Below are 21,583 nucleotides of genomic sequence, written 5' to 3'. Positions count from 1 at the left end.
CAAGCCCCCTCCCTCTTCAGTAGGCCCATGGACAAAGAGGAACTCTGCTGCAGAGAGAGCTGACACCCCTTTCCGCACAGGAGACATGTGATGCACTAGTAGATGGCCCCCTTCATGCTCATATCATATGATTGGCTCCATATTGATTAATGACTTGGAGGAGGAATGCGAGTTGGTCATCTCAACATGCAGGATCTTCTACAGAAAAAGTCTGGAGGGCCAACTTAGATAGGCTCAGTGAAGCCGTCTGCCCAGTGCACATGACCAATTAAGAAAGGGCACTAAAAGAAAGAGGTAAGAAATCTAATAATAATAATAAATTGAACCAAGGTGCATCTCACGTCATGCGAATGGAAAGTTTTACTTAAAAAAAACCAACCCACAATATTTGCTTAATGAGAGACTGCGGAAACTAAAAAGACCCAAAGGGCAGGAAGAAAGATGGCTAGAGGAATGGCAAAACCCTATGGCTATTAAACTAGAAAGGAGAAGATTTAGAGCGGACTTGACTAAAGTAGTCAAAGTGTTAAATAGGACAGTGAAAAAACATCAGCCCTGCAGCTCACGCTGCCCCATAACACCAGAACAAGAGATTAGCACATTCAGAACAAAGAAAAGAAAACCCTGCTGTAAGCAGTGCACAGTACTGTCAACCTGCGGAATTTATACATTTTACAGGCTACTCAAAGACATGGTGCAGCTAGATTTTTCTTGCATAAATGTTGTATTCACCTTTGCAACTTTTTAATGCCCATAAAGGCACGGCAATAACAATAATTAATACTGATGTCATAAAATCCATAGCCAAACCTCCACAAATCTAAAGAAGAAGTGTGTTCGCCCTGTACATCTACCCAGTACCCAGTTCAGATACATGGGCAGGGAACTAGCGTCGGGCTTTGGCCATAAGCAAATTACTGGAGTGAGGAGAGAAGCTTCCACTGAAGCATTGAGTGTTGGCTTCTGCTTCAGGCAGGGAGCCCGAGTAGATGAATAAATTGGCTGATCCAGTAGGACAAGTTCTGTGTCCGTATAAAACATTTTACGTTTTTTAAATAAATAGAAAGCAAAGAATTCTGGTAGAATTTATAACGATCAATCAGCAAACAATCAGCAATCATACCGGTTTTTTATTTCTCTCATTTTAATCCTCATTGTACTACCCTATTTAAATACTTTTTCAAGAGTTAAATGGCCTGTAAAAACCAAGAGCTAATCTAACAAAGCAGCACAATTTAATTAGTAGCTAAGAGGACAGTATACATGAGAAAGATAGTTTTCAGTGTCTGATTGAAAACCAGGTCACTTAGCTTTATGGGGTTAACTAGCCAACAGGAAAGTATTGGATGTTAACACAGAAACAAAACAAATTTCCAATGTTTAATAATGCATAGCTATATGGCTCTAAGCTGCTATTTCTCCTTGGTTCCCAGCTCACTGAAACAATTTTTATCCATCTTTATGAGATGGTACATATGCATACAGTGAGAGAAGTCTATTAAAGCAGATGCAGTGTATTTAAAAGTGCTCAATTAAAGTGTGGAATGTTTCTTGTAAATTAATGCCCTATTGAATAACCATCTTCCATACAAAATTGTCTGTTTCTATATTCCAACAATGCTCTACTATCAGCTTCAAAATATAACTTAAACGCAAGGCTCAATGTAATGAATATTCCCTCATTTCAAAAGAACTGTGAAGTCTATTTTTTACGTGCCAGATAGCTTTTTGCGGCTGCACCACTACCAAGGCCTGCCTTACTCCCCCAGAGCGTGATCAGAGTGCTTTGCATTTCAGAAGAGATTAATTAGACACAGGAGCAAATAGAAGAATGAAAAAAAGTGTATATATTCACAGATAATTTGGCAATTGACAGGAAAAATAATTCCCTGGTGACGTTGTTCGCTAATATTATTTGACCAGTTCCACCACATACACACTACTGACTTCAGTAAGACTACTCACACACTTAAAGTTAAGCATGTCCTTAAGTGCTTTGCTGGACTGGAACCAGCGTGCTCAACACATTCTAGGATTGAACCCATACTACATTTACAGATAGCCAAGTCAGTGAAACTGATTTATGGGGTAGAGATGGGAGGGAAAACAGAAGAATATAGAGAATAAATCTAAGTAGTACTTTTACACTGGAAATTAAGAATGTCAATATTCATACAGCTAAGTTATCCAGCCAATTCCCCACAGGCATATAATCTTTAGTCTGTCATTATCATCCCAATAGATTTACACAACCCATTCAACAAAACTTTAACCACCCTGTTTGGTTGTTAAATCAATATATGGTGTTGGATATATTTTGGGGATATGTATGTTGTTTATTAAATGTATAGTATAAATTTCATAGGTAGTAAAATCTAAAAATGTACCATTAATAAAATTCTTAGGAACATTACTCCATGAAGGGAAGTTGTGTGGATGGGAATGGGGGGTGTCTGGTAGAATAAAAAATTACTAATATTTTTATACCAGTTTTTCCCAAACTTGGGATGCCACTTGTCTAGGGAAAGCCCTGGCGGGCCGGGCCGGTTTGTTTACCTGGCGCGTCCGCAGGTTCAGCCAATCGCAGCTCCCACTGGCCGCGGTTCGCTGCTTCAGGCCAATGGGAGCTGCTGGAAGCGGTGGCCAGTACGTCCCTCGGCCCGTGCCGCTTCCAAAGCTCCCATTGGCCTGGAGCAGCAGACTTTCAAGGATGCCCTGCCAAGAAATCAGTATGCAAGAACTGCAACAAAAAAAGACATTTTGCTAAAGTCGGTAAGTCTGCCAGCAGTGTTGCATCTGGAGTCTTCACATATGAGGATGATGGTGAACTGAATCCTGATGGTGTTTGGAATGTGAGAGGAGATCACCACACCACCAAGTGCGAGTCAATGGCCCTGAGAGGAGGACATTAGTGGATTCTGCTTACACTAGAATTCCCAGCCACCTTTAAACTGTGCTATTTTCCAGCTCCTAACTGAGTTGCATCCTCCAGACAAATACCCCAGAGGGTATGGTGCATCTCCCAACCCCACTAATGGTCTTTTTTGCAGCTGCTCTCAAATACAAAGGCCATAATACCTGAGGGGAAATCTATGTAGTCCAAAAGGCAATTTCTAGTTTAGGAAAGAATCATCAAGGGATCTTCAGATGATATTAGATCTGAATAGTACAGAACCTGTCCTGCAAACTGAGGATAGGTTACAGCCAGGAATTGTCTCTGACTTTCCAGAAGTTTTCACTGATACCACAGGTGTAGCAAAAAAGTTCAAAGCACAAGATCCAACTAAAAAACAAAGTGGTGCCTGTATAGCATAAAGTGCGAAACATACCAATTGCATTGAGACAACCACTCAATGAGGAGATTCTGAAACTATGCAAAGCAGAGATCATTGAGCCAGTTGATTCATCAGAATGAGTTTCTCCTGTCATTGTTGCCAGAAAGGCTAATAGTGCTATCTGCATGTGTGTGGACTTGAGAGCGCTAAACTTCAACATGTGAATTGCCATCCTCTACCCAACATCAACAAAATGCTGCTCACCTTGAAGGAGGCAAGAGTCTTTACAACCCTTGATTTATCCACCGCTTACCTCCAGATCCCCTTAATGGAAGTATCCCGCAAGTACACAGCTTTCATCACTCCAGAAGGTTTGTTCCAATTCAAGCGGATGCCATTTGGGTTAGTCTCTGCAGCACCCGTATTCCAGAGAATGATGCATGGGATCTTTGGAGAGACAAGGGGCATTACTTACTTTCAAGATGACATTCTAGTTTATATGCAGTGTTGTTGTAGCTCTGTTGGTCCCAGGATATTAGAGAGACAAGGGGGGTGAGGTAATATCTTTTATTGGACCAACTTCTGATGGTGCAAGAGACAAGCTTTCGAGCTACACAGAGCTCTTCTTCAGACCAATAAAAGAAAAGCTGGATATTACCTCACCCACCTTATCATTCTAGTGTATGGCAAAGATGTATCCAAACATGATGTCATCCTAAAATAGGTTCTAGAAAAACTTTGGCCACATGGACTTACCAACAGCAACAAGAAATGGCAATTCTGTACAATCTGACATATCTAGTACACACATTCTCTCAGAATGGCATACAACCAAAAGAAGACCTGGTGAAAGCCATTCATGATTCACCAGAGCCTGACAACAAGGACTAATTTCAATCCTTCTTGGGATTGTGTGACTACTACTCTGTTTTTACAGCAATTTACTATAAAAGTAATTCCTTTGAGTCATCACCTAAAAAAGGATGTGAGGATTGAATGAGATGAAGTGTGCAAGGACAGCTTTAATGAGATAAAACATGCAATTTCCACCAGCCTGGCTCTTAGCCCTTTTGATTCTGAGAAGCAAACAATTGTCACAACAGATGCTTGAGAGTATGGTGCTGTCTTGACTCAGCTAAAAAAATGGACAAGAAATCACTATTGCATTTGCCTCCAGAGCCCTGACTGATCCAGAAAATTCCTATTCTGTCATTGAGAAATAAGCTCTGGCATGTTTCTGGGCAGTAAGAACGTTCAGAACATACCCGTGGGATAGGAGATTTATCTTAAGATCTGATCACAATCCTCTTTCAGTTTTCTTCACCATGTGAGGCTCTGGATGAGCAACACCAAGAATTGTCAAATGGGCCACCAAACTAATGGACTTTGATTTCCAGACAGTGTGTCTTGCAGGTACCAAAAACACCACTAAAGACTGTCTGCCTGGCCTGCTCATATCTTATCATGAGAGTTCAGTTGTGAACAGCGATGAATAGATTGTCTTTGCACAAATCTCTGCTGCAACTCAAGGAGTGATCACAGAATCAGAGTGAGCAACAGCCAGGAGAGAAGACAAGGTACTTCAGGACCTAAAGACTTATACAGTCAATGGGTGGCCTTATAAGATGAGGATGCCAGAACACTTGCAACCATATAGACACAGATCACAAGAACTGTCCTTGTAAATGAATGCATTTTGAGAATTGGCCATCTTGTTGTGCCTACATAGCTGAGAGAATGATTGATCCACCTGGCACATGAAGGACATCTCAGGAGGAGTCTAACCGCAAGACAACTGTGAGAAGACTTCTAATGGCCAGGGATGGACAAGCAGGTTGAGGAAATAATCAAGAATTGCCTGGCTTGTGCAAGTAATTATAAGTCACAGAAAACCTTCAGCATTCCCCTCACACCAGTTAATTATCCCAACTGTCCATGAAAGAAAATGGTTCTCAATATAATGGGATCATTTGAAGAAGATCTGTCTGTTACACAAAGGTTTGTCATAGTAATGGTAGACTATCATTCAAAGTGGTAGGAAGTTACATTCACTGGAAAGGTTACCACTGAATTAATGATACAGTTCCTATCATTCGTCTTCACTCACAAAGGATTTCCCAAGGAACAGGTATCTGACAATGGAATGCAATTGACCTCTGCTGAAAAGCAACACTACCTCAATAGAATGATATTGAGCACAAACCGTTTTGTTATACCATTGAGAGCCAGTGAGAATGAACAAGCCATAGAAAGCTTTACGCAAAACACTGTTTGCTTACAGGACCACTCCACACTCAACAACAAGAGTATCATCCTTTAAACTGTTAAGAGGACGCAAGGCCAATACACAACTTACTACCTGTCAAGGGCTTACACGTTCTTTTTTTCAACCAAACCTTCCAATGAAACTATTCATGAATGTGTTAAGAACAAACAAGAGAAATACAAACTGGATGCAGATTGTAAGCCAGAGGCTAAACCTCAAAAGTTTCAAATGGGAGATTTTGTTCATGTAAAGCTGCCATATAGAGTCAAAAGAAGACGTTCAAGACATTCATACCCTATGCAGATAAGAGAAATCTGAGGAGATTCTGCTGTATTTAGGGTGACCATATTTCCCTATGCTGCATACAAGTCACCTGGTAAAATTACTCGTATTCAAGCAAATTCAACGGCAATCAATCAGAACTGTGCAGAGAAATGTTTTCTCCCCCATTCTGCTTCTTGCCCTCCACCACCAAATCTAGAATTCCACTGCCTCCCAAAAGATACAGGTGAGAGGTATAGAATGGGCAATAGTCAATCCTGGATCAAAAAGCACACTGCGTGTAACAACTATGAAAAGTTCCTGATTTAGGGTGACCAGACAGCAAGTGTGAAAAATCGGGACAGAGAGTGGGGGGTAATAGGCACCCATGTAAGAAAAAGCCCCAAATATCGGGACTGTCCCTATAAAATCGGGACATCTGGTCACCCTATCCTGATTAGAGGTGTGTCAGCTAATTTTCACTAACATATTTGGGACAAACTCGCATGCACGTCTCTTGGAAGAAAACAAAGTGTACCAATTACATTTTCCCCGTTCTTTGCTCCAGAGTGCCATTTCTCTGCCACTTCTGTTTCCACGTCTCTCTCCCATGTCTTCCCCAATCTTCATGTGTTGGCAAAACTTAATTTTTATATTGCATTTTGGAAACGTTAACTGATTCACCAACACAAAAATCCCTGTTGGGTGGGTATAATAAGTGTGCATTATAATCATCATTATCTCCATTTTACAGATAAGGAAATTAAGTCACAAAACATAAGTGATTTGACCAAAGCCACAAAGGAAGTAAGGGTACGTCTATACTGCCCGCCAGATCGGCGGGTAGTGTTCAATGTATCGGGGATCGATGCCTGTACTCCACCTCGGCAGGAGGAGTAAGCGGAGTTGACCGGGGAGCCGCGGCGGTCAACTCACCGCCATGAGGACGGCCAGGTAAGTCGAACTAAGATACTTCGACTTCAGCTACGTAAATAGTGTAGCTGAAGTTGCGTATCTTAGTTCGAACCCCCCCGCTAGCCAGGGCCGGCTCTAGGATTTTTGCCGCCCAAAGCAAAAACAATTTTGCCCCCCCCCTTATTTAATTACCCCACCCCAGCCCCGCCTCAACTCTGCCCCTTCCCCAAATCCCCAGCCCTGCCTCCTCCCCCCAGGCTCTCAAGCCTAGGAGGGAGGGGGAGAAGTGGCGCCCGCGCTGCGGACACTCGGAGTCTCCCCCCCCCAGGTTTGAGAGCCTGGGAGGGAGGGCGAGTAGCAGCACGCGAATCAGCTGTTTGGCGCGCCGTGGCAGCAGCTAGGGCGGCCGGGGCACATTTTTAGGGGTGGCATTTTGGCGCCGGCCATGCCGCCCCTAAAAATGTGCCGCCCCAAGCACCAGCTTGTTTTGCTGGTGCCTAGAGCTGGCCCTGCCGCTAGCGTAGCCCAGGCCTAAGTGTCAGAGCTGGAATTCAAACAGAAGAGTTCCTTGTGGTCAGTCCACTAGGCACTGCTGCATCTCATGCTATTGAGCTGTCTCTCCTTGTGGCAAAAGATTACATTAGATGCCAATGAATGGAGCCAGCTCCATTTCAGGCAGCCAAGTGTGCAGAGCTGGAAGATTTAAATTCCAGATGGAGGAGACTCACCCACGCTAGCTCCGATCAAGCGAGCGCTCTAAAATAGAAGTGTAACCATGACAGCACAAGCAGCAGGAGGGGATCATAGTTGGGACAGCTAGCTATACTCAGACGGGAGCATACTCAGGGCAGCTAACCCCTGCCTCTATGGCTACATTTCTATTTTTAGTGCACTAGCTCAATCAGACCTAGTGCGGATATGTCTCCTCAAGCTGGAATTTACACCTTCCCACTCTAGTCTAGGCAGACCCAGGATCTCCGCATGCCTCAAAGTTTGGCTCTTGGGGAAAAGCTGGGTCACCTTCCATTTTACCCTATAATAAGTCCAATTCAAATTCCGACCCAATTACAGTGACATTACCCATTCCAGCAAAGTGAGCATAAAGAAAGTCTACAGAAAAATGTTTATGTTTGCATCACAGAATCATTCCATGTCATGGACACCTCATAGCTGTCTCTAAAACTGTGCAAGTTCAAAAATTAAGTGGGATTTTTCAAATCCAGTCTGTGTGTTAAATTTCAGACCGGCATGAGGAAGCACACACAGCATACAAGTGCATTTTATACTGGGGTGATATGAAATTAAAACAAAGAGTTGAATAGTATCCCTTCAAATTGTTAGTGCAAATAAATTAAATCCAGTGAAAACTCGGAAGATCTATGGGAAAAAGATGTCAGGATGTATAGCAGGTACAGGCTACAACTGCTATAGGTAAGGTTATAAAAGAGTATCAATTGTATCCCACTTTTTTCACATTTTACCCCAAAACATTTGCCTTTTGGACTGAAATTTTCCACATTTACTCTCTGAGCAAAGGTGAGACTATCTATGCACCTTGCTTATAGTCATGTCATCTAAACCTCCCTATTCAAAACAGCACTTAAGCACATTCTTAAGTCCCATAGACATCACTTTAACACGCTTAACTTTGCACACATGGTTAGCTTTAAACATGTGCTGTTCTGAATAAGGATGGACTTAAGCATTGCTTCCATACTTTCCAGAATTGGCCCCCGGAGACCATCTTTGGAGGGGGGCTAGTATCAGTGGCATATCTCAGAGGGATAAAGCTTAAGACATGTCCAAGAAAAAACAACACAGGCCACCAATGAGAGAGCAGGCGGAGAACACAAATGCAGACGTGCCATTTATATATTTGCTGCAATAGCAAAGGATTTAAAGAACAGGGGTATAAATTATTTTCAGGAAAATAATGCGATGCTTTCCCATAACTTTTACAGCCACTTTTGGCTTTCCAGCCCAGCACCTCCGTTTCCATTTATTAAAGGGACATTGTTAGGTTAATAGACGTTACATTTATAAAAAATAATTTCCTCTGCACTTCTATATCACTGCTCTTCCACAGAACTCCAAGCACTTTACAGACATTAATAGATTACTCCTCGCAATATCCCTGAGAAATAGACAAGGATGATTCCGTTTTACAGCTAGGAGAAATCAGGGTCAGATGCTTGGAGCTTGTCATCCCTGCAACGTTAACTAGAGTGTTGCCTTTAACTTGGGTCCTGTCCTATGCAAAAGGTCTTAACTCAAGTGCATTGGTGCTTTTAATTCAAGTTGGCTGGCCTATCAAAGGATATACTGAGGCAGTCAATAGATGAACTGCAGTCAAATTCAGACCACCAGATGCTTTTGACCGGACCATGAAATTTTTTACTTATTATTATTATTGTATTAATTTTCTCTGGAGTCCGGACTTTGACTATACTTTGACCAAGAAACGTGGACCTTGACAAAAAACAATTGATTACCCTGATCTAGGTTAAAACTGGAGTTAGCACATCTCATAAGCTGTTAGCAACTCTGCAATGTGGACACAGACTAGTTCCACTCAAGAGCTGATAGTCCTCTAATGCTTTCCCACAATTCCCTCCATGTGCCCAGAAAGGGAAAGAATTCATAGAGCAGCTCAGCTTACTGCAATGCAACCCCAAAAGTCTTAGGGTACACCTACACTTTGAACTGGAGATGTAACTTCCCGCTCAAGGAGACATACCTGTGCTACATTTGATTAAGCTAGTGCGATAAAAATAGAGGTGTAGCCACTGTGGCAGGAGGAGGAGCTAACTGCCCCGAGGAAGATTCCCTCTGAGACCCTAGGTACGTACTTGGGCAGCTAGCCCCGCCGCCATGTGCACCACCGCGGCTACTCATCTATTTTTAGCGTGCTAGCTTGGTCTGAGCTCACCCGAGTATGTCTCCTCCAGCTGGCAATCACACCTGAGCTCAAAGTGTAGATGTACCCTTAGTACTACACATGGATGCATATAGTGCAAGCGTAGACACAGCAACTTGAGTGTTATTTTGCAGTGTAGCCACTCTCACATGAGCTAGGCTAACTAACTTGAGTGTGGGTAACTAGAGTTTACTCTGCACTGAGGACATACACTAAGTGTCTTAGAAGTCACAAGTTGGGGCAAAATCACTTAAACAACTCAGACTCTTGAGTCATCGTTAGCTACTCTACACACGAAATCACACTCCTCTGGAAATACAGTTCCTGAGATCATAAAAACTAGGGGAATTTTAAATAACTATTTAATTTTCACTATTTATGCTGTTTGAATGCTTTGTTTATTTGACTCCGTTTGGAAAAAACAGAGTGATCAGTTTGGCTTTTTCACACTGTATCTAGTCAGTTTCAATGGCCATTTCTCATGTACTAGCAAGAGACTAAATTACAGGTATTTGGGTTTCAGACACTGCACGAGGATGTTTAAATCCATAAAAGTACATCATTAAGGTTAAGATTTTGTCTCCATTATTTATAATAAAAGTCACGGACAGGTTGCGGGCAATAAACAAAAATTCAGGGAAGCCTGTGACCTGTCTGTGACTTTTACTAAAAATAACTAAGGGCAGGGAGCAGGAAGGAGAGAATGACAGCGCTAAGGCCCCCTGTGGCAGCTTGGAGCTCCAGGGCCACCACCACCTGTGGCAGTTCGGAGCTCCGGCCCCACCGCCCCCGGCTCAGGGCTGAAGATGGAGAAAATGTCATGGAGGTCTCTGAAAGTCACGGAATCCATGACTTCTGTGACCTCAGTGACAAAATCTTATCCTTATGTATCATAAATCAAAGCTTTTAATAATGGTTATGGACATTTAAAAAATCCATTTCCTGACAATATTTGTTATTATTTACAGTAGTTCCTGGAGGCATCAACCAGGATGGGCCATATATATACACACTATATACCTATATATAATAAATGACAAATGCTACCCAAAAGAACTTACAATTGAAGTCCCTGATCTTGCAAAGATTAACCTCCATGCTTAATTTTACACATGTGAATAGCCATATTAAAACTATTGTATTACTCATGTTCATAAAGTTAAGCATGTGCATAGTTCTTAGCAGAATCAGGGCCTAAAAAACAAGACATAAGAGGTGGAAGAGAAAAGTTGGAAGATTGTATTGAAATATCGTATTAGATTTGTTGCACTAACTAGCAGTATATACAATTCTTAGCCAAGTGGTGGCAGCTGTCAGTTGTGGTAGCCTATGAATTTTTGCATTTGCAGACCTTTTAAAAAATAACATCCTAAATCTATGGTCAAATGTACAGTACCTGACATTATCTTTTTAAAAATTACTGCTGTTTGTTTACATGCCAACATGCCCTAAACCATGTGGGATTGGTGCTTTAAAATGATTCCAAGTTTAAGATGAAGGTGTAAGTCATTATGAAGCTACAAATTGAAACAGTTTTTTTATTACTTTTTCATTTTTAGTTGTGATGCCATCTTAGATTTGTAATTTGTTACATGATCAAAGAAGTTGCTTTTTCTTTTTAATTGCCCTACCATTTTAATCCAACACTGAAAATATTCAGTTAATCACATCAGCTCTAATTCAAAACTGCTCCTGGAACAGGTGCTGCACAGCAGCAGAGAAAGCATTTCCGTTTAATTGACTAATAAATATTTTCTAATTGACTCTACTTCTCCTTGGCATTACAATATAAGAACATATCCAAGTAAAATAAAAAGCAACAAAAATTGCTGCAGAATTCCATTGATTTTGAATCAGACCATCACAAAAGTCAGTTTTTTGATAGATTTCTGTTGCCCCAGCCTTTTGCTAAGAAGTTACTGGTTAAAGTTGGACCTGGAAAGTGGGAGAGTAGAAAATAATTAAGGCTTTTGATATATGGTATTGATCATCGAAGAGGACATCAACAACTTGAAATCTAGTCAATTTTAAAAGCTGAGTTGTAAAGTGGTTTCAGGTACTACACTTGCCCATTTTTGTGGATTTACAGTCAATTGTTCCTATTTTTAAAAATATTTTTCTCTCACCTGTTGCTGTATGAAAGACTCTCACAAGCAACAGGGGAAACTCACTGATTTACTAATTCAACGGGGTTAAAAATGGAACTGAGCACATAAAAAGAGCTGTCAAATGCAAGACATAAATAAACTGGGGGGAAGGGGTAGCAGAGAGAGAGAGAGAGAGAGAGAGACTGTTTTTCCCCCCTCTAATTTCTTTCAGTTTAGGTGTTATTTATGTTATATTTATAGGTTAAAAAAAAATCAGATGGATTTTTAAAGACAATAACTCTTCAGTTCATATCATAGGAAAGAAAAAGCAATGAGTGAATATTTCCTATTGGGAAAGATCACAGAATTAAACCTAAAATATTGTTGGGCCCAATCCTGCAAATTCCTACTCACATGAGAACCTTTGCTCATGCAAAGGTTTCCACTGGAAGGGCGCCAGACAACAGACTGAGGGAAAAGTAACAGAAAAGGGGACTGGATAAAGGAAGGAACTGTTCAGCAATGCAAACAGCATGGAATTTTGATAACTGGTGGACTGGGAAATGAGGGACCATTTACTATAGCTAATGAGAACAGCACAGTCAAGATACTAAATAACTTATTGCCTTGCAAATGTAATGTCAGACTTGAGAGAGGTACACAAGCTTGAGTAAAATGCAGTACAGTTTTTAGATTTATTCTTTTCACCAAAGACTTTTCAAATAGGACCAGTGTATAACTGTGTAACATTCATTTATATTGAAACTTTCCTTTATATATATTACTTTAGATAGAATGCAATAAATTCCCACAACGTAGAAGGCTTCCATTTTTCATTTCCATTTTCCTTTTGATAGTTTCTGTTTGGAACAGTCATATAAACAAGACTTTATTTATTTATTTCAGGACTCAGATTTACTAAACAAGAAAATGTACACAATAACTAGCCAACCAAGGGCCTCATTATGGAATCTGTGCACTATATTTGTTACCTAGGAAACAAACTAGAGCACTGGTACACTGTAATTTCTGTCTTGCGACAGAATTCTCCAGTCCTGCGGGTAAATAAAGTTCATAAATCAACAAATCAGCACCAAGGTCAAATAATTTAAGATGAAGCAGTCATTCTCCATGGGTCTTTTAAAAAGACAGAACTCTTTCAAGTTGCTTTGGGCTACTATGCAGATACATTAAGAAAACATTTAACTTAAGTTTTTGTTTTATTTAAAATATTTTTCATTACAAACGTGAACTGTGTAAAACTGTTTAGAATTCATGCTCATTTACCTTTTCTTCCATATTCACATCTCTCTACTTTGTTTTGCAAAAAACATCTATAAGGGTGATAGCATTTGAAAGCAAAGCCTTGCACTCAGCTTGAACGATCACTTGAATTATCAGATGCATAATAATCCTAGAGAGGATTAATTTCCATATATGTTTCTTTGAAGTACATTACAAACACTAGTTAATCTTCACAGCACCCTTGTGAATTGGGTAAGTATTATTATCCCCATTTCACAGATGCAGGAAACTGAGTGACTCGCCCAGAGGGTAAAAGAGAATCGGTGCCAAAACTGTATTGGAATCTTCCTAGTTCCCCTTGGTGTGTTCAAAGCATCAGACCACAGACAACCATCTAGAGCAAAGCTAACAAGCATGCTGCAAGGTTAAGAGGCATATTGGACACACCAAACAACCATATTACTGTAACTCTCTGGTTTTCCACTCAGTTAAAATTAGTCACAACACTGCTCATTTCAAACAGTCAACTAATCTAACATCAAGATGAGATTTAAGGCACACTTTAATGAAGGTATATTTGATAACTGTCAAATGTGAAAGGCTAACAAAGTCAACTGAATGTTAGCGCTCTGCAAACGCAGCCACAGTGAGCCATTATTTTGGAACTGTACAAAAAAATATACAGCATATCCTCCTAAGAACTCAAATACAGGGAACTTCTTAGTGTATGCACATTGGAAGCTACAATACTACCATGTAGAATGCATTAATTGTAAGAGCATACAGGAGACGATTAAAAGAGAGAAAGTTAACTATATATCTGTTCAATAAAAATCAGCCTATCAATAGTAACCAAATAAAAAAATGTTAAAGATGCTAGAAAGGTGTTACTGTTTTTCAGCAAAATTTTGTTTACCTTGCAGAAATTCAGCTAAACAGAAAACAAAGAAGTCTGTGTAATGCTGTTTAACTGAGAACTGGTTTTCTGTCACTGTTACAAAGAATAACTACACTACATATCTCAGAAGAGCCTTAAACTGCCCATAACTTAACCCAATCCATTATCCCCCTGAACACTTTCTGTTAATATTTAGTTTATACAATATCTCTTTGTTAAGTCTTATCTCTACTGCTGGCAGGGTGTAAAGTATGTAAACAATCGATTCAATTTGTTAGTTTACTTTTTATAATACTTCAAAGGGCTGATAAACTTTAGCACAATATTGAAAAATACATTTTGCTTAAAGTCAAAAATAAAGGAAGGAGGCAGCCCTGGGTTTTAATCCAAGTTGAGTGGCAGATTCATTGTAGGGGCCTGAGGAAGTTATAAAACTAGTTGTACTTTTGGTTTAAGAGTAACTGTAAAGTTAGGAGAAAGAAGAATTTAGTTAATTAAATAAAACAAAACAAACAGATCTTACACCCCAGTCAATTTTTTCAGGATATTTTTGTTTTAAATCTCAAAAATAAATACATTAAATAAATAAATAAAACCTAAGCACAATGAAAGTCAAAGGGATGCAATTATTTTTGCACATTCTTGTATATATTAGCAAGTACACTAAGGGCTTGCTCCTGCTCCCGCTCCCATAAAAATCAATAGAAAAACTCCAATTAAGCTTAATGATGCAGGATCAAACCCTGACTATCTACAATTCTAACTATACAGCACAACTAATGTTGATAATATAAGGGGGAGGGGGGGCAAGCAACCTATAATAAAAATTCTACTATTGAAATCAAACCTATATTGCAGTTTTTATTTTTACCCATTGAATTGCCTATTGTCACTAACAACTCAGCTTGATTTTTTTTAGGAAATAATATTAATTTTAATTTAGTATTATTTAATGTCCAGCTGAGTACAAGTGATATTTATAACCATTAACCCCACAGAGGAAGGTGAGTTTTGACATATCATACTAGTTCTTTCTGATGGAAAGAGATTCTGCTTTTAACTGCTGAAATTAAACCATAGAAGGCTCAAGATCTCTTTCCACTACAACATGTTTATTTTCCTTTGCTTGAGTGTCTTTCTGTGCTTGTTTTACAACACTCTGGTTTCCTCTCTCACTCCTGATTTGTCTTGCTGACAAGCCAGGTTCAAGATGGGTTATGGTTTTAAATGCTTCTGCTGCTTATTCATGACCAACAACTGGCCCTTTTGCATTTCCTGCAATAACGTCATTGCAATCATTCACGAGAAACGCTTCCAACGTTTGATATACAAGACTTACTATAAAAATAGCATTTATTATAAAAGATCCTGCTTCTCAATACATGGGAGGGGGGGGGAGCAAGCTATTTAAAGGTTGCGTCCACACAACCATACTTGCAGCCGCAAAGCTATACTAAAAGGGGATGGAGGGTTGATCAGAGTCTGAAGAACAACAGCGAAACCCAGTTCATCCTCTAATCGTGTCTGCCTATGTTCAAGGTACCACACTCAGCATCAAGTTGTTTACCTAAACGCACTACATCTCTAGAGAGAAACTCCGTTTGCCCTATAAAATCACGTCCAGACTTTTCCCTACTACACAGATACCTCAGCCTCTATCTCTAAAGATGTACCGATAACACTTCACTTAAAGAAGCCACTTATGTAAAGATGTCAGGTAGGGGGAGGTTGGGAGCGGGGGGGGGGGGGGTATTGTACATCCCAAATCGTAAAAGCAATGGCAAAAAAATGCAGAACTTTTGTTTCCAGGCGTGCGTTAAAAACAAAGAAATAAAATAGACCCAAGCCATCCAAAAGCAAAGACACCCGCTGCCCCTCGCGAATCTGAACTCTGAAATAACCCACACCGCTCAATTCCTGCAGCCTCGCCCCAGTTCTGCCACCCAGCCCAGCCCAGCCCTGAGTGGGTGTCTTCCTTGATGTCTTTGATACCAAACCCCAGTCCCTGTGCGCAGCCTCACAGACAGAGACACCTCCTCCTCCTCCTCCTCCCCCGTTAGAAACACTAAACAACACACCGAGCGGGCAGCGCGCCGCAAAGCAAGCGGCCCCCTGCCCCCGGCGCTGCCCCGCATCACAGCCCGCTCGGGGAGGTGGGAAACTCTCCCCCTCCGGCTCGCTTAGGGTGACCAGATGTCCCGATTTTATAGGGACAGTCCCGATTTTTGGGTCTTTTTCTTATATAGGTTTCTATTACCCCCCCCCCCACACACACACACACACACACACCACCTGTCCCGATTTTTCACACTTGCTGTCTGGTCACCCTAGGCTCGCTCAGCCTCGGCTCTCTGGGCCCGGGAGTCACACGGAGCGGGGCTCGTTTTTGTAGGAAGAAGTCGAAGTGAAAAGGGAAATCAACCCATTCTCCCCCTCTGTATGAACTGATCTCTCACACAGAGAGTTTCTGTCCCCCCACTACACACACCTCTCTCCACACAACCATTCCTCCCCAACACACACATCCCTCTCCACACAACCATTCCTCCCCAACACACACACACACACACCCCTCTCCACACAGCCATTCCTCCCCAACACACACATCCCTCTCCACACAACCATTCCTCCCCAACACACACATCCCTCTCCACACAACCATTCCTCCCCAACACACACATCCCTCTCCACACAACCATTCCTCCCCAACACACACACACACACACACCCCTCTCCACACAGCCATTCCTCCCCAACACACACATCCCTCTCCACACAACCATTCCTCCCCAACACACACACCTCTCTCCACACAACCATTCCTCCCCAACACACACATCCCTCTCCACACAACCATTCCTCCCCAACACACACACACACACCCCTCTCCACACAGCCATTCCTCCCCAACACACACACACACATCCTTCTCCACACAACCATTCCTCCCCAAAACACACACACACACACATCCCTCTCCACACAGCCATTCCACCCCAACACACACCTCTCTCCACACAGCCATTCCTCCCCAACACACACCCCTCTCTCCACACAGCCATTCCTTCCCAACACACACACACCCCTCTCCACACAGCCATTCCTTCCCAACACACACACACCCCTCTCTCCACACAGCCATTCCTCCCCAACACACACACACCCCTCTCTCCACACAGCCATTCCTTCCCAACACACACACCCCTCTCTCCACACAGCCATTCCTTCCCAACACACACACCCCTCTCTCCACACAGCCATTCCTTCCCAACACACACACACCCCTCTCTCCACACAGCCATTCCTTCCCAACACACACACACCCCTCTCCACACAGCCATTCCTCCCCAACACACACACACCCCTCTCCACACAGCCATTCCTCCCCAACACACACACCCCTCTCCACACAGCCATTCCTCCCCAACACACACCCCTCTCTCCACACAACCATTCCTTCCCAACACACACACACCCCTCTCCACACAACCATTCCTTCCCAACACACACACACACACCCCTCTCTCCACACAACCATTCCTTCCCAACACACACACACCCCTCTCCACACAGCCATTCCTCCCCAACACACACACCCCTCTCCACACAGCCATTCCTCCCCAACACACACCCCTCTCTCCACACAACCATTCCTTCCCAACACACACACACCCCTCTCCACACAACCATTCCTTCCCAACACACACACACACACCCCTCTCTCCACACAACCATTCCTTCCCAACACACACACCCCTCTCTCCACACAGCCATTCCTTCCCAACACACACACACCCCTCTCTCCACACAGCCATTCCTTCCCAACACACACACACCCCTCTCTCCACACAGCCATTCCTCCCCAACACACACCCCTCTCTCCACACAGCCATTCCTCCCCAACACACACCCCTCTCTCCACACAGCCATTCCTCCCCAACACACACACCCCTCTCCACACAACCATTCCTCCCCAACACACACACACACCTTCCTCCCCAACACACACCCCTCTCTCCACACAGCCATTCCTCCCCAACACACACCCCTCTCTCCACACAGCCATTCCTCCCCAACACACACACCCCTCTCCACACAACCATTCCTCCCCAACACACACACACACCTTCCTCCCCAACACACACCCCTCTCTACATAACCATTCCTCCCCAACACACACACACCCCTCTCTCCACACAACCATTCCTCCCCAACACACACACCCCTCTCCACACAACCATTCCTCCCCAACACACACACACCCCTCTCCACACAACCATTCCTCCCCAACACACACACATCCCTCTCCACACAACCATTCCTCCCCAACACACACACATCCCTCTCCACACAACCATTCCTCCCCAACACACACACCCCCCTCTCCACACAGCCATTCCTCCCCAACACACACACCCCCCTCTCCACACAGCCATTCCTCCCCAACACACACACCCCCCTCTCCACACAGCCATTCCTCCCCAACACACACACACACCCCTCTCCACACAGCCATTCCTCCCCAACACACACACACCCCCCTCTCCACACAGCCATTCCTCCCCAACACACACACCCCCCTCTCCACACAGCCATTCCTCCCCAACACACACACCCCCCTCTCCACACAGCCATTCCTCCCCAACACACACACCCCCCTCTCCACACAGCCATTCCTCCCCAACACACACACACCCCCCTCTCCACACAGCCATTCCTCCCCAACACACACACACCCCTCTCCACACAGCCATTCCTCCCCAACACACACACACACACACACCCCTCTCCACACAACCATTCCTCCCCAACACACACACCTCTCCACACAGCCATTCCTCCCCAACACACACACCTCTCCACACAGCCATTCCTCCCCAACACACACCCCTCTCCACACAACCATTCCTCCCCAACACACCCCCCTCTCCACACAGCCATTCCTCCCCAACACACCCCCCTCTCCACACAGCCATTCCTCCCCAACTCACACCCCTCTCCACACAACCATTCCTCCCCAACACACACACACACACCTCTATACACAGACAACCCCCTCCCAATACACTCCTCACAGCCCAAAAGCTCCCCCCACATAACACATCACCATCCAGACAGGGGCACAAGAACTAGGGAATAGGGGGAAAAGGTGGGTTCAGCTGATTCATTTATGCCCTAAAAACTTTGTTAAAAAAAACCAAACTGATCTATACTAAGTTATATGGGGTTGACTTATTTGAATCATTTGGTTGATGCTCTCCTGACCCTCTTCCACTTACCCCCAACACACACAGTACGTAACTTCTCTCACCTATACCTCCCTCCGCCATTCAATAACCATCCTATCTCCCCCCTCATCCTCCAACACAAAAGAGTCTCTGTGTGCATATGCACACACACAGACCTCCATCATCCCCCCCCCCCACACACACACACACTTCCTAACTGCCCCTACACAAAGAGAGGGACACTGAGTCTAGAGCCACACAGGTTTCATAAGCACCCTCCTTCCCCTACACACAAAGAGAGACACTGTATGTACCCCCACACACACACACACTGCTGTCCCCCTCCTCCCCCCCAGCAGTCACCTACCTGCAGGTGTCTGTCCATAGGAATGCGGGGCGGGGAGGCTGTGGTCTATTCCCTGTATTGGCTGGGGCTGGTAGGGTGATATGGTGAGGGGGTGGCTGTGGGGAGGGGAAAGTGTCTCCCATCCCCCGGTCACTGGCTTCTCCCTCTGTCCTCCTCCACCCCCCACTGTGTGTGTGTGTGTGTGTGTGTGTGTGTGTGCGCGTGTGTGTGTGTGCCAGGCGCCCCTCCGCCTCCGCCCGCTGATATTCAATGCTCAGGGAGAGAGAGAGACACAGACACAGAGAGAGCTCGTATCAGCTACCGGAAATCGAAGCCCTGGTCATAAATATACCACAGGAAGTGTGCAATAACACACACATACACACACACACACACAGAGCCCTGCTCTCGTCCCCCCCTCAACATCGCCCCCCCGCTGCTGCCAGCCCGGACTCTGCTTGCAAATGGGGGTGGGGTGGATAAAAGGAAAAGCTCAGCAGTATAATATTCTGTGTATCCCCAGCTCCTGGGGGCTGATCACCCAGAGAGGTGCTAGCTAGAAATCCGCATTAGATACAGATATGGCATACAGACTCTATACCTATGGACACTATCGATTATAGTGCATGCCCTATTTTATATATTGCTGTGTGGACGTAATATAGACACGCTGTACGTGGGAATACACGCATATATCTTAATAATGTGTTTATAGACACACATATGCATCCTAAATATAACACACCTTGTGCATAGAATAGCAGCATGTATAGACCCACACACTAAACGCACATATAGTATGTGTGTATAGATACGCATACCCAGGATCTATACACACAATGTGTTATATACTACACACACACACACACACACACATATATAGTGTATACATGCATATAGGTAGTGTCTGTTTGTACGTGTATATCTACACATATACAGGATTTTATATTACACACATACACACCCGGTTTGTATAGGACAATTGGACTGAAGGAGGTTTTAAGACCCGCTCTCCGAAATTGTGAATTTCATTAAAATGCAAACATCCCCCATCCCTCAGTCGGAGCCAGACAGGTATGACCCCCCCACCCCAAATGAGCTACCATTTAATGCTATTTTATATTTATATTGTAAATATTGAATCATGCGATATGTGTCCCTAATTTGGGCACTTAAAGTGCTACTTAAAATGGGCTCCTAACAGCTGATTCCACACACACCCCGGAAAACAACCCCCCCCCCCCAGCTCCCCTCGGATGTATTATTTTTAGACGGGGAGGGGGGACAAAGTTACAGCGATGAAGGCAGCTTGCATTTGGCGCTGGCTGTGCCTGCTTTGTGCAGAAATTCCCCCGCCCCTCTGCCAGCCAGAGGGCTGTGGTGGTTAATAACTCATCCAGGAGGGAGAAAGATGGAGGAGCTGGAGGGAGAGGGAGGGAGCTTGTTATTCAATGGCGAGGCAATAAACAGCACTTTAAACACAATGTCAAGCAAATACCCGCCTTAGGACAGCTGTGAAACCTCTTCCCTTCCTCTGGGTCCAAGGAGAAGCAGCAGGGACCGCACCGCGGGAGACACATCTGTGCCTCACTCTTATTAAATAAAAACCGCAAAGAATATGGCCAGAGCTGCTTTAATTTGGGAGATGGGGGGGAGGGGGGTAAACAGGGATTAATTAAAGTGCTGGGCTACTTCTCTCGCCCCAGTTGTGTTTCATAAGGCGGTGCTGCTGCTTGGTGGAGCTGCTAGAAATTGCACAGGAATCCTTTCCTTTCCTGGCTTTGGCCGCGGGAGAGTAAACGCTGTTGTTAAACTAAAGGAAAGAGTCTGAAGGGAAAAAATGGAGAGGGAAGAGAGGCGTGTGTGTAATCCTTTAAAAAAAAAACGACAGTAGTCTGGACACGTGTTAGCTCCCAAGCGCGAACCTTAACATTTACCTTGACCAAATAGCAGGTGGTAAAACTAAAGTTGCCTTGGCTACTTTAACCTGTTAAAAATACATCTTTTCCCTAAAAAAGAACAGGAGTACTTGTGGCACCTTAGAGACTAACAAATTTATTAGAGCATAAGCTTTCCTGAGCTACAGCCCACTTCTTCGGATGCATATAGAGTGGGTTGTAGCCCAGGAAAGCTTATGCTCAAATA

At 43.6% G+C, this 21,583-nt stretch overlaps 2 protein-coding genes across 6 annotated transcripts in view; both read right to left on the bottom strand.

Annotated features, from left to right (window-relative positions):
- Positions 1 to 19,768, bottom strand: part of KIAA1958 (KIAA1958 ortholog) — a 134,596-nt gene extending 114,828 nt beyond the window's left edge. The window contains exons 1-2 of one of the 5 annotated variants that reach the window (XM_065549734.1): positions 19,460 to 19,768; positions 3,589 to 3,722 (exon numbers count right to left, since the gene is read on the bottom strand). The gene's annotated coding sequence lies outside the window, so the exon portion shown is untranslated. Of the gene's footprint in view, positions 1 to 3,539; positions 3,725 to 19,459 lie in introns of those variants that run through there. The other 4 variants (XM_042850387.2, XM_024109979.3, XM_065549731.1 and 1 more) reach the window with 4 other exon arrangements.
- SNX30 (sorting nexin family member 30) overlaps positions 1 to 21,583 on the bottom strand; it is a 582,715-nt gene that overhangs the window by 243,254 nt on the left and 317,878 nt on the right. The window lies entirely within an intron of this gene.

Source organism: Chrysemys picta, chromosome 6 (assembly GCF_011386835.1).
Source record: "Chrysemys picta bellii isolate R12L10 chromosome 6, ASM1138683v2, whole genome shotgun sequence".
Taxonomy (NCBI): domain Eukaryota; kingdom Metazoa; phylum Chordata; order Testudines; family Emydidae; genus Chrysemys; species Chrysemys picta.
Note: the sequence above shows the minus strand (reverse complement) of the source record. Positions and strands in the feature narration are given on the sequence as shown.